The sequence below is a fragment of the Vombatus ursinus genome, unplaced genomic scaffold (genome assembly GCF_900497805.2).
Source record: "Vombatus ursinus unplaced genomic scaffold, bare-nosed wombat genome assembly UNPS02014789.1, whole genome shotgun sequence".
In the NCBI taxonomy this organism is placed as follows: Eukaryota; Metazoa; Chordata; class Mammalia; order Diprotodontia; family Vombatidae; genus Vombatus; species Vombatus ursinus.
In genome coordinates, this window is record NW_020954567.1 from 21,096,697 (window position 1) to 21,109,009 (window position 12,313).

Consider the following 12,313-nt stretch of genomic DNA (forward strand, 5'->3'; position numbering starts at 1 on the left):
CACATGTGCAGTTATGCAAAACACTTCCATAGTAGACATGCTGTGAAAAACTAACTCTGTTTCCCTTAATCCTATCCCACCCCCCCATTTATTCTATTCTTTCTTTGACCCTGTCCCTCCTCAGAAGTATTTGCTTCTGATTACCCTCTTTCCCAATCTGCCCTCCTCTCTATCATCCCCCTACTCTCTTGTCCCCTTCCCCTCCTATTTTCCTGAAGGGTAAGACAGATTTCTATACCCAATTGAGTGTGTATGTTATTCCCTCCTTAAGTCAAATCCTATGAGAATAAGATTCACTCATTCCCTTTCACCTTCCCCCGTTTTCCCTCTACTGTTAAGAGCCTTTTCTGTTTTTTTTGTGATATTTTACCCCATTCTACCTTTCCCTTTCTCTTCCTAGTATAATTCTCTCTCACCCCTTAACTTTATTCTCCAGATATGATCCCTTCATCTTCAACTCACCCTGAGCCCTCTATCTATCTATGTATCTATTTATCTATCTATCTATATACATACATATAATTTTTTCCCTCCAACTACCCTAATACTGACAAAGGTCTCATGAGTTACAAATATCATCTTTCCATGCAGGAATGTAAACAGTTCAATCTTAATAAGTCTCTTATGATTTCTCTTTCCTGTTTACCTCTTCATGTTCCACTTGAGTCTTATATTGGAAAGTCAAATTTTCTATTCAGCTCTGGTCTTTTCATCAAGAATGCTTGAAAGTCCTCTATTTCATTGAATGATCATTTTTTCCCCTGAAGAATTATACTCAGTTTTACCGGATAGGTGATTCTTGGTTGTAATCCTATCTCCTTTGCCCTCCGGAATATTATATTCCATGCTCTGAGGTCCCTTAATGTAGAAGCTACTAAATCTTGTGTTATCCTGATTGTGTTTCCACAATACTTGAATTGTTTCTTTCTGGCTGCTTGTAATATTTTCCCCTTGACCTGGGAACTCTGGAATTTGGCTACAATATTCCTAGGAGTTTTCCTTTGGGGATCTCTTTCAGGAGGAGATTGGTGTATTCTTTCAATTTCTATTTTGCCCTCTGGTTCTAAAATATCAGGGCAGTTTTCCTTCATAATTTCTTGAAAGATGATGTCTAGGCTCTTTTTTTGATCATGGCTTTCAGATAGTCCAATAATTTTTAAATTCTCTCTCCTGGATCTATTTTCCAGGTCAGTTGTTTTTCCAATGAGATTTTTCACATTGTTTTCTAATTTTTCATTCTTTTGGATTTATTTTACAGTGTCTTGATTTCTCATAAAGTCACTAGCTTCCAATTGCTCATTTCTAATTTTTAAGGAAGTAATTTCTTCAGTAATCTTTTGGACTTCCTTTTCCATTTGTCCAATTTTGCTCTTTAGGGTATTCTTCTCCTCATTGGCTTTTTGGACCTCTTTTGCCATTTGGGTTAGGCTATTTTTTAAGGTGTTATTTTCTTCAGTATTTTTTGGGTCTCCTTTAGCAAACTGTTAACTTGCTTTTCATGATTTTCTTGCATCACTCTCATTTCTCTTCCCAGTTTTTCCTCTCCTTCTCTTACTTGCTTCTCAAAATCCCTTTTGAGCTCTTCCAAGGCCTGGGACTGATTTGTATTTTTCTTGGAAGTTTTGGATGTAGGAACGTTGACTTTGTTTTCTTCTTCTGGTTATATGTTTTGATCTTTTTTGTCACCAAAGTAAGATAATACAGTCTGACTCTTTTTGCGCTGCTTGCTCATGATCCCAACCAATTACTTGAGTTTTAAACTCTTTGTTAAGGTAAGAGTCTGTTTCCAATGTGGAGAATGTACTGTCCCAAGCTTTGGGGGTTTATACAGCTATTTTCAGAGATACTTCTAGGGACCTGAAAAGTGTGAGTTCTTCTAAGGTGCTATGATAAGGGGCGAGGTGTTTCCTCTCCACCACCACAACAAGCTCTACCACGCCAGTGCTCCTCCTTGCCCCAGGACCACCCCTCAGAACTGTGGCCCAGATCCAAGCACGGGAAAAGCAAGAGATTCCTGCCTCAGCACTGGCAAAGAGATCCTTGCAATCCCCCTCTGATCAGCCACTTGATTCCCCCTCAGTCTATGGGCCAGAAGCTCAGGCAGCAGCCGCTGCCCTCAGGGTGGCTGAGACTTAGCTTCTTCTCTCTCTGCAGTCACAGACTTTTCCCACTGACCTTCTAAGTTGTCTTTGGTGTTAGTCAGTTGGGAAGTCTGGAAACTGCCACAGCTGACCGCAATTCAGGCTTCTGAGGCCTGCTCCAGGGTCGCTGCTGCCTGTGCACCCATGCTGAACTGCGCTTCTCTCCCCACCCAGTGCGATATACCTTTCTGATCAACCATCCAGGTTGTCTTGGACTGGAAATTTGTTTTACTCTGTTTTTATGTGGGTTCTGCTGCTTTAGAATTTGTTTAGAGCCATTTTTATAGGTATTTGGAGGGGTTTGGGGGAGAGCTCTAGCAAGTCATTGCTTTCCCTCAGCCATCTTGGCTCCACCCCTGGATTTCACATTTTAGGAAAGACCTAGGCAACACATAGTGTATTAAAATGAGGATGACCAAGGTGGTGACAGGGCTGTTGGCTGGGCCATATATCAGGATCAGCTGGAGGGGCTGGTGCTATTTAACCAGTAGAAGAGAGGACTTAACAGGAATATGGTAACTTTCTTCAAATATCTCAAGGCTTTCCAAGTAGATGAGGGTTTAAGCGTGTCTGTCTGGCCTCTGGCATCCTTTATTCCTCAGTCACAGTTGTCTCATGTATCTAATCTCTTGCCAAATCACATTGTTTCTACCTTCCCAACATCTCTCATATATACCTTTCTTTCTAACCACACAGCTGTCTCCATGGTATAGGTTGTCCTTACTCCACGCCTGGATTATAGTAATAGCCTGCTGGTTGGTCTCCCTTCTTTATGTCTCTCCTCACTTCAATTCATCTTCCATTCAGCTGCCAAAGGGATTTTCCAAAAACACAATTCCAGCCATGACATCCTCTTCCACCACTCAATAAACTCCAGTGGTTCCCTATTACCTTCAGGATCAAATATAAAATCCTGTTTGGCTTTAGAAGCTCTTCACAGCCTGGCCCCTCCTTACCTTTCATCTAGTACTTTATTTCCCCCATGTATTTTATGATCTGGTGACACTTGCTGTTCTGTGGACATGACACTGCTTTGCCCAAGTCTGTGCCTTTTCACTGGCTGTCCCCCATGCCTGGATTGCTCTCCTTCCTTTATTCCACCTTCTAGATTCCCTGGCTTCTTTCAAAACTCAACTCAAGAACCCTTGTTGTTATTCAGTCATTTCAGTCATGTCTGACTCTTTGTGACTCCATTTGGGGTTTTCTTGGCAAAGATACTAGAGTGGTTTGCCATTTTCTTCTCCAGCTCATTTTACATATGAGGAAACTGAGGTAAACTGGGTTAAATTACTTGCCCAGAATCACCCAGCTAGTATGTATCTGATGCTGGATTTGAACTCAGGTCTTCCTGATTCCAGGGCCAGCACTCTATCGACTATGCCACCTAATTGCCCATCAAGAACCCTACCTCCTGTAAGAGGCCTTTCCCAGGGTCCCCTCCTTCCCACCATTCCCCAGTGCGAATGCTCTATCTCTGTGATTACTTTCTATCTTCTCTGTATGTTTGTTGTTTGTGCTTGGTTGTTTACATGTCTCCCTCATAAGAATGTGAGCTCCTTGAGGGCAGGGACTATATTTATACTTTTCTTTGTATCTCCAGGGCTTAGCACAGTGGCTGGCACATAGTAAGAAAGTAATACATGCTTGTTGACTGACTGAAGGACAACTTAGGTGCTGCCTTGTACATGAAGTCTTTCCTGATTCTCCTAGTTATTAGAACTTTTACTCACTTGAAATTGTTTTTATTATTTTCTTTCTTCAGAGTATGTATGTGTGTACATGATCTGTCAACCTCCACCATTAAAAGATCATTTTGTTTTGCTTCCCCAGAACCTAGCACAATTCCATATACATATCAGGTGATCAACAAACATTTGTTGAATTGAAATGAATTGATAGAAGTTTCAGAGGGTCCACTTCCTGCTCAATGGAACAGGGAAAATTCTTAGCAATTAGAGCTGTTTCAAAGTGGAATGGACTGCTTCATAAGGAAAGGAAGTGAGCTCCTCATCACTGAACCTCTACAAGCAGAGATTAGGTAGTTATTGACTTACCAGGCATAGTTGCTTCATGGTTTAAATAGAAACTGGGCTAGATGTCTAAGGTCTCTAAAGTTCTGTGAATCTTGGGCTCTGACCGCATAGCCCCTTGCCCAGACGGTTGGGCCTGACTCCTACAGGGTCTCACTCTGCACAATCTGGTCTTTCTGGATTATTTAGGGAAGGAAGTCCAAGGTTCCTCCATAATCTCAGATCCTCTTGCTACTTGAGGTACAAAAAGTTGATACCTACAATTGGGTTCCATTTTTGATGTGGTGAATTTGGGAACACAGAACTCCAAAGTAAGGAGACAAGTCATTTGGGCCATTTTTTCAAAGGAGTTTCATAAGTTAAGATTTAAATAAGTCTAAATTTAGTGTACTTGCAAAAAAGACTTGCAATGCTTTCATAACTAGGGTTTGTGGTTGTAGTTGCTGGGGCAGGGAGAGGGACGGAAACAGGTTTTTGGAAACTGCCCCTTCTTGCTTCCCAAAGCTGCTCCATTCCTGAAACAACTACAAAAACAGCAAGTGATGCTTACATAACCCTTTCAACTTTGCAAAATGCTGTACATTTTATGTCCTTTGATCTTCAAAACAGCTTTGTGAGATATGTAGTTTTCAATCGCCATTTTGTAGATAAGGGAAATGAGGCTGAGACACATTAGGCAAGCTATTATATGCCCACAGTCTGAAGTGAGATTCAAACCCAGGACTTCCTGATTCTAAGTCTCCAAGTCTATCCATTCTACCAGGCTGCCTCTCAAGATGGCTGACCCATAGAAGCTATCTGCTGTCACCTCCCTCTCCATCTTCCCCCAGCCCTATGGCTAATATTATACCACTTCTTATATGCATGACCCTTTGCTGAGTACTCTGAAGGAGCTAAAGCTTGGCATGAGAGGGAGTCCATGCCTATGATAGAGAGAGAGAGAGAGAGAGAGAGAGAGAGAGAGAGAGAGAGATATCAAGCGAACACACAGCATGGGCGTTGCTGCTGCTGGTCAGTTATCCCACCTTTGCATGCCAAACAAATACATTATTGCTACAAATGGGTTTCTTTTGGGTTTTCATCGCCACAAGGAGGCAGCACATTTTTTCATGGAATAAATATGTGTTGGATTTCTTCTCTAGGGACAGGCAGTAAGCTATTCCAAAAGGTGACCAACCTGCTGGTGAAAGGAATATGGTATCTATCTTGTATGTAACAATAATAATAATAATGAATAATGAATAATAGCACCTTACAGTGGCATTCAGCTTTTCAAATGTTTTTATTTCCATTAGTTGGGCGTGGGCTGATGGTGGAGGATGGCTGTGCCTGTGTGATATTTTCTTTGGCTAACAGTCTCCAATGTTAAAGTTACCTTTTACTTAGAGTTCTCTGTGGGATTAGAGATTGTTGTTTTTAGCCCTGAAAATGTATCTTGGAGGTCATTAAGTCTAGTCCTCTTATTTTACAAGGGAGGAAACTGAGGCCTAGAGAGCTGATGTCCTCAGATTTCTCTGGGTTATCCCTCAGGTCCTCTGATTCCAAAATCCAGGGCACTTAACATCACATCATATTGCCTTTCACATGGAATACTGCTTCCACAGGGTTACCCAATTTAACTACTCTATCTGTCTGGATAAGATAGAATAAATATGGGAGGGAATGAGGAGATCTCCCTAGTCACATTCTCTGCCAGCTATTGGGCCATTTCCTCCAGAATATGCTACCTAGGCCACGGAGCAGGATTCCAGAACCCAATAGATGCAACTACTGCCCACTTGGCCTGTGCCTCTCCTGTGACCAATCTAAGAAGTAATTGCCAAGATGGTCTGGGAAGCTCCTAGTTCACAGCTGCTACCTCTGGCTGCTGCTAGGGCCCACAGCAAGTCAACCTCATTTCTATTTGTTATAATGCCTTGTGCTCCAGTGGGGAATGAGAGTTTCTAGAGCAGCTAGGTTCATTTCTAAGATCTCATCTCATTTTATGTTCGACTTGAATGCAAAGACATTCCTGAATTAAGAAATGGTATGAATGAAGCTTAAATTAATCTTGATTCCTTGGGGAATTGATGCATTGCTCATTCTAGCACCATCCAACATCTTGAGTACCTCCAGGGCAAAGCAATCTAAACTATGATTTTCCCCATGGTCCTCCAGGTCCCATTACTGATCATTCCAATGATTCCCCTCATTTTTTTTTAGTTGTAAGCAGATCACTGTGCTCTAGGAACTATTACAATTAAGCCTACATGAACAGAGTTTCTTGTAATAATCAAATGTGCCCATTTGTATTAGGTGAACTTGGGAAAGAAAGGCTGAAAAGTATTCTCTTTGCTGTCAGAGCATGAAGGAGCTGGTAATTCAATCCATTGCCCCTAACCAGAATTGGACAATCGTTCATCAATCAGTAATTATTTATTAAATGACTGATATGTGCCAGGCACTGTGCTAGGTTCTGAGGTTACAAGTACAAAGAATGAAACCATCTCTACTTTAAATGAGCTTACATTCTAATGGGAGAGATAAGAACATTGCTAATCCTAAAAAAGATTTATGAAATTCTTTTTTTTGTTGTTGTTGTTTTTTTTTTTTTTGGCAATTGGGGTTAAGTGACTTGACCAGCATCACACAGCTAGTAAGTGTCAAGTGTTTGGTCTGAGGTCAGATTTGAACTCAGGTCCTCCTGACTTCAAGGCCGGTACTTTATCCACTGCACCACCAAACTGCCCTGATTTATGAAATTCTCAAAAGAAAGGGCAAGATTTATAGGTGGAAGAGATCTTAGATATAATGTAATCCAACCCCTCATTTTACAGATGAGGAAACTGAGGCCGAGCAAGGTGAATAACTTGGCTGAGGTTACATGAGTGGTAAGTTATAGCAAAGCCAGGATTTGAGCTCTGGTCTTCTGACTTAATCTCCTAAATTCTTTCCACTCCTCCATGGCTCTAGGTCACCTCACTGAAACGAGGACCATGGCGCCATTTTTATCAATGGCAATTATATCAGGGAGAGGAGGACACATACCTATGTCAGAAATTGAGGAAATACTAGGGATTCCAGAGTTTGCCTGTTTTAACTAATACCTACACTGGTAGGGAAGGTAAAGGGTAGTGTTGGTTTTTGAATGAGTAAAAATGATTTATGTGACATAATGACTTTACACTCTTACTAAATTTGATCTGAGGATTCACTCACTCATTCATTCATTCAAAAGTATTTATTAAGTACCCTCTGAGAACACAAGGAAGGCAAACAAACAGTCATTACCCTCGAGGAGCTTATTTTCTATTGGAGAGAAGCAAAATACATGCAAGCAAATATATAAAAAATAGGCACTAATTTAATAAGAAGGGGAGTGTTCTGGGAAGGCTTAGCAACTGGAGGGAATCAGGAAAGGCCTCATGAGAGAAAGAGGGCCCTTGAGCTGAGTCTTGAAGGAAGTTAGAGATTTTAAGAGGCAGAAATGAAAAAGGAATATATTCCAGGTATGATGGACAGCCCATGCAAAGGTGATGAAAAGATAATGAAAGATGGAATGTCAGGTGTGAGGAACAGCAAGTAGCTGGTCCAGCAGCAAATCAACAAGCATTTAAATGCTTTCTAGTTGAGTTCAAATCTGGCCTTGGAAACTTACTAGGTATGGGACCCTGGGCAAGTCACTTAAATCCCTTTGCTTCAGTTTCCTTATCTGTAAAATGAGCTGGAGAAGGAAATGGCAAACTACTCCAGCATCTTTGCCAAGAAAACCCCAAATGGGCTCAAGAAGAGTCAGACACAACTAAAAAATGACTTAAACAAACAAAACAAACAGGTACCAGGTACTGTGCTAGGGAAAGGGAACAAAGAAAGGCAAACAATAGTTCCTGCCTTCAAGGAGCATACAGTCTAATTGGTGAAATAGCATGTACATTCAAGGTATATACAGACCACATGAAGATATTCTGAAAGGGGAAGGCACTAGAAGCTGAAGACATTGGAAAAGACCTCCTATAGAAGGTGGGGTTTGGATTGAGTCTTGAAGGAAGCCGGGGAAGCTAAGAGGAGGAGGTGAGGAGGGATGGCATTCCAGGCAGGTGGGAAAGTCGGTGCAAATGTACAGTTGCTGGAGATGGGATGTTGTGTGTAAACAACTGCAGATATACCAGTATAACTGGATTGTAAAGTGCCTGGAAGGGAGTAATACATGAGAAGACTGGAAAGGCAGGTGCTCCACAGAATTGTAATTGGAGTACCCAGTCTCTAGCTGAATGCCTAGTACAAAGTGTCTAGCATAATATCTGACATAAATGTTTGTTGATTGATTTTCTGCCAACTGATAATAATACTAATAATAATAGTTCACATTTATATAATAAAAATGCATTTATATAGCATTTAAGCTATACAGCTACGTAAACCTTGAAACACTTTCTAAACCCCCCCCAAAAAAAATCTCTCCTGTGAATCAGGTAGTTCAATGATTATTATACCCATTTTTAAAGGTGAAGAGACTAACACTCAAGCAGCAAAGGGGCTTAGCCAGAATCACGCAGCTAGGAAATTTAGGAGCCAAACATACTGCTAGTATGGTCATGTAAATCAGTGTGTAGCCTTGTGCCCTAGACCTCAAAAGGCCCTGGGTTAGTTCTGCATTAGTTCAGCAGGGCCTGAAAGAAATGTTCCAATAGGAATGTATATGTATAGCCTATATCAGATGGTGCGCCATCTTGGAGAGGGAGGTGGGGAGGGAAAGGGAAAAAAATTTGAAGCTCAGAAGCTTATGGAAGTGATTGTTGATAATTCAAAATAAATTAATTTAAAAAAAAGAAATGTTCCAAGCTTTGCCAAGTTTGCATGAAACCAGAAGTCCATAAGGAGTTCTGAATGTGCTTGGTGTGACAGCAGAATTTTGTGTTTTCTGAATAATATCTCACATTTTCCTTAGCACCTACTTCCATAAGTACTATTTATTCCATGTAGATACATTGTTGGACTTGGAATTAGGAAGGATTTGAGTTCAAATCCAGCATCGACTAGGCTGAAAAAGGGCCATCTTCAAGAGTACCTTGTGGTGTTAATAGGGCAATGATTAAGATCCTTATTTTAGAGATGAGAAAACTGACTCAAGAGGATAAATGACTTGGCCACATTCATACAACTGGTGAGTAACAGATCAGCAATCAGAGCACAGGTTGCCTGACTAAGCCTGGTAATCATTTCACTAGAACAGATTGCATCTTTTAGCCCAGTGCCATTGAGGGCAGGAGACAGTGGGACCATGGGAATGACTTGTATTGGACAAGTAGCCACTTCTGGGGTTGCCTGGAGACAAAAGGGGTTGGGAAATGGAGCGATGATGGAAGTTGGGGAAAGACTCAGTTTATCCAGCTTACTACCACTGAATTATAGATTTAGAGCTGGAAGCAATCTCTGAGGGCATCTAGTCCAGCCCCTTTTTTATTTATTTATTTTTAAATTAAATTTATTTTGATTCATCAATAATCACTTCCATGTGTTTTTGAGTTTAAAATTTTTCTCCCCCTTCCTCCCCACCACCCTCCCCAAGACGGCATACAATCTGATATAGGCTATACATTTACATTCATATTAAACATGTTTTCACATCAGTGATGTTGTAAGTAAAAATTAAAACCAATAGGAGGAACCATCAGAAAGAGGAAACAAAACTCAACAGAAGAGAAAAAAATAGCAATTTGACTTCCATAGTTCTTTCTTTGGATGTGGATAGCATTTTCCATCACAAGGCCTCTGGAGATGTCTTAGATCCTTGTATTGCCAGGAAGGGTTAAGTTTATTAATATTAGTCATCACACAACGTGGCTGTTATTGTGTACAACATTCTCTTGGTTCTGCTCACTTCACTCAGCATCAGACCATACAAGTCTTTCCAGGTTTTTCTGAAGTCAGCCTGTTCATCATTTCTTATAGCACAATAGTATTCCATCACATTCATATACCACAACTTGCTCAGTCATTCCCCAATTGATGGGCATCCTCTCAATTTCCAATTCTTTGACACCACAAAAAGAGCTGCTATGAATATTTTTGTACATGTAGGTCCTTTTCCCATATGTGCGATCTCTTTGGGATATAGCCCTAGAAGTGCTATTGCTGGGTCAAAGGGTATGCACATTTTTATAGCCCTTTGGGCATAGTTCCAAATTGCTCTCCAGAATGGTTGGATCATTTCACAATCCCACCAACAATGCATTAGTGTTCCAATTTTCCCACATCTTCTCCAACATTTATCATTTTCCTGTTTTGTCATGTTGGCCATTCTGATAGGTGTGATGTGGTACCTCAGAGTTGTTTTGATTTGCATTTCTCTAATCAATAGTGATTTAGAGCATTTTTTCATATGACTATAGACGGCTTTAATTTCTTCATCTGAGAACTGTCTGTTCATATTCTTTGACCATTTATCAATTGGGGAATGGTTTGTATTCTTGTAAATTTGATTTAATTCTCTATATATTTTGGAAATGAGGGCCTTATCAGAGAGACTGGTTGTAAAAATTCTTTCCCAATTTTCTACCTTCCTTCTAATCTTAGTTGCATTGGCTTTGTTTGTGCAAAAACTTTTCAATTTAATGTAATCAAAATTATCTATTTTGCTTTTTGTAACATTCTCTATCTCCTGTTTGGTCATGAATTCTTCTGTTCTCCATAGATCTGATAGGTAAACTATTCCTTGCTCTCCCAGTTTGCTTATAGGATCAGCCTTTACATCTAAATCATAAACTCATTTAGACTTTATTTTGGTATATGGTGTGAGATTTTGGTCTATGCCTAGTTTCTGCCATACTCTTTTCCAGTTTTCCCAGCAGTTTTTTTTCAAAGAGTGGGTTCTTATACCAGAAGCTGAGGTCTTTGGGTTTATCAAATAATAGATTACTATAGTCATTGACTACGGTGTCTTGGCTATTTAACCTATTCCACTGATCCACCACTCTATTTCTTAGCCACTACCAAGCAGTTTTGATGATTGCTGCTTTATAATACAACTTAAGATCTGGAATGGTTAGGCCACCTTCCCCTGCATTTCTTTTCATTAGTTCTCTTGATATTCTGGACCTTTTGTTCTTCCAAATGAATCTTGTTATTATTTTTTCTAACTCTATAAAATAATTTTTTGGTAGTTTGATTGGTATGGCACTGAATAAGTAAATTAGCTTAGGTAGAATCGTCATTTTTATTACATTAGCTCGGCCTACCCATGAGCAACTGATGTTTTTCCAATTATTTAGATCTGACTTTATTTGTGTGAAAAGTGTTTTGTAACTGTGTTCATAGAGTTCCTGAGTTTGTTTCAGGAGGTAGACTCCTAAATATTTTATAATTATCTACAGTAAGTTTAAATGGAATTTCTCTTTCTATCTCGTGTTGTTGGACTTTGTTGGTAATATATAGAAATGCTGATGATTTATGTGGGTTTATTTTATAGCCTGCAACTTTGCTAAAGTTGTTTATTATTTCAAGTAGTTTTTTACTTGATTCTCTGGGATTCTCTAAGTATAACATCGTGTCATCTGCAAAGAGTGATAGCTTTGTTTCTACTTTGCCTATTCTAATACCTTCAATGTCTTTTTCTTCTCTTATTGCTAAAGCTAACATTTCCAGTACAATGTTGAATAACAGTGGTGATAATGGACATCCTTGTTTCACCCCCAATCTTATTGGAAATGCTTCTAGCTTGTCCCCATTACATATTATGCTTGCTGAAGGTTTTAGATAGATGCTATTTATTATTTTAAGGAAGACTCCATTTATACCTATGCTCTCTAGTGTTTTTAATAGGAGTGGGTGTTGTATTTTGTCAAAAGCTTTTTCTGCATCTATTGAGATGATCATGTGGTTTCTGTTAGCTTTGGTGTTGATATGATGAGTTATGCTGATAGTTTTCCTTATATTGAACCAGCCCTGCATTCCCAGGTATAAATCCTACCTGGTCATAGTGTATTATTCTTGTGATAAGTTGCTGTAATCTATTTGCTAATATTTTGTTTAAAATTTTTGCATCTATATTCATTAGAGAAATTGGTCTATAATTTTCTATCTCTGTTTTGACTCTTCTGGTTTACGTATCAGCACCATATTTGTATCATAAAAAGAATTTGGTAAGATTCCTTCTTCATCTAT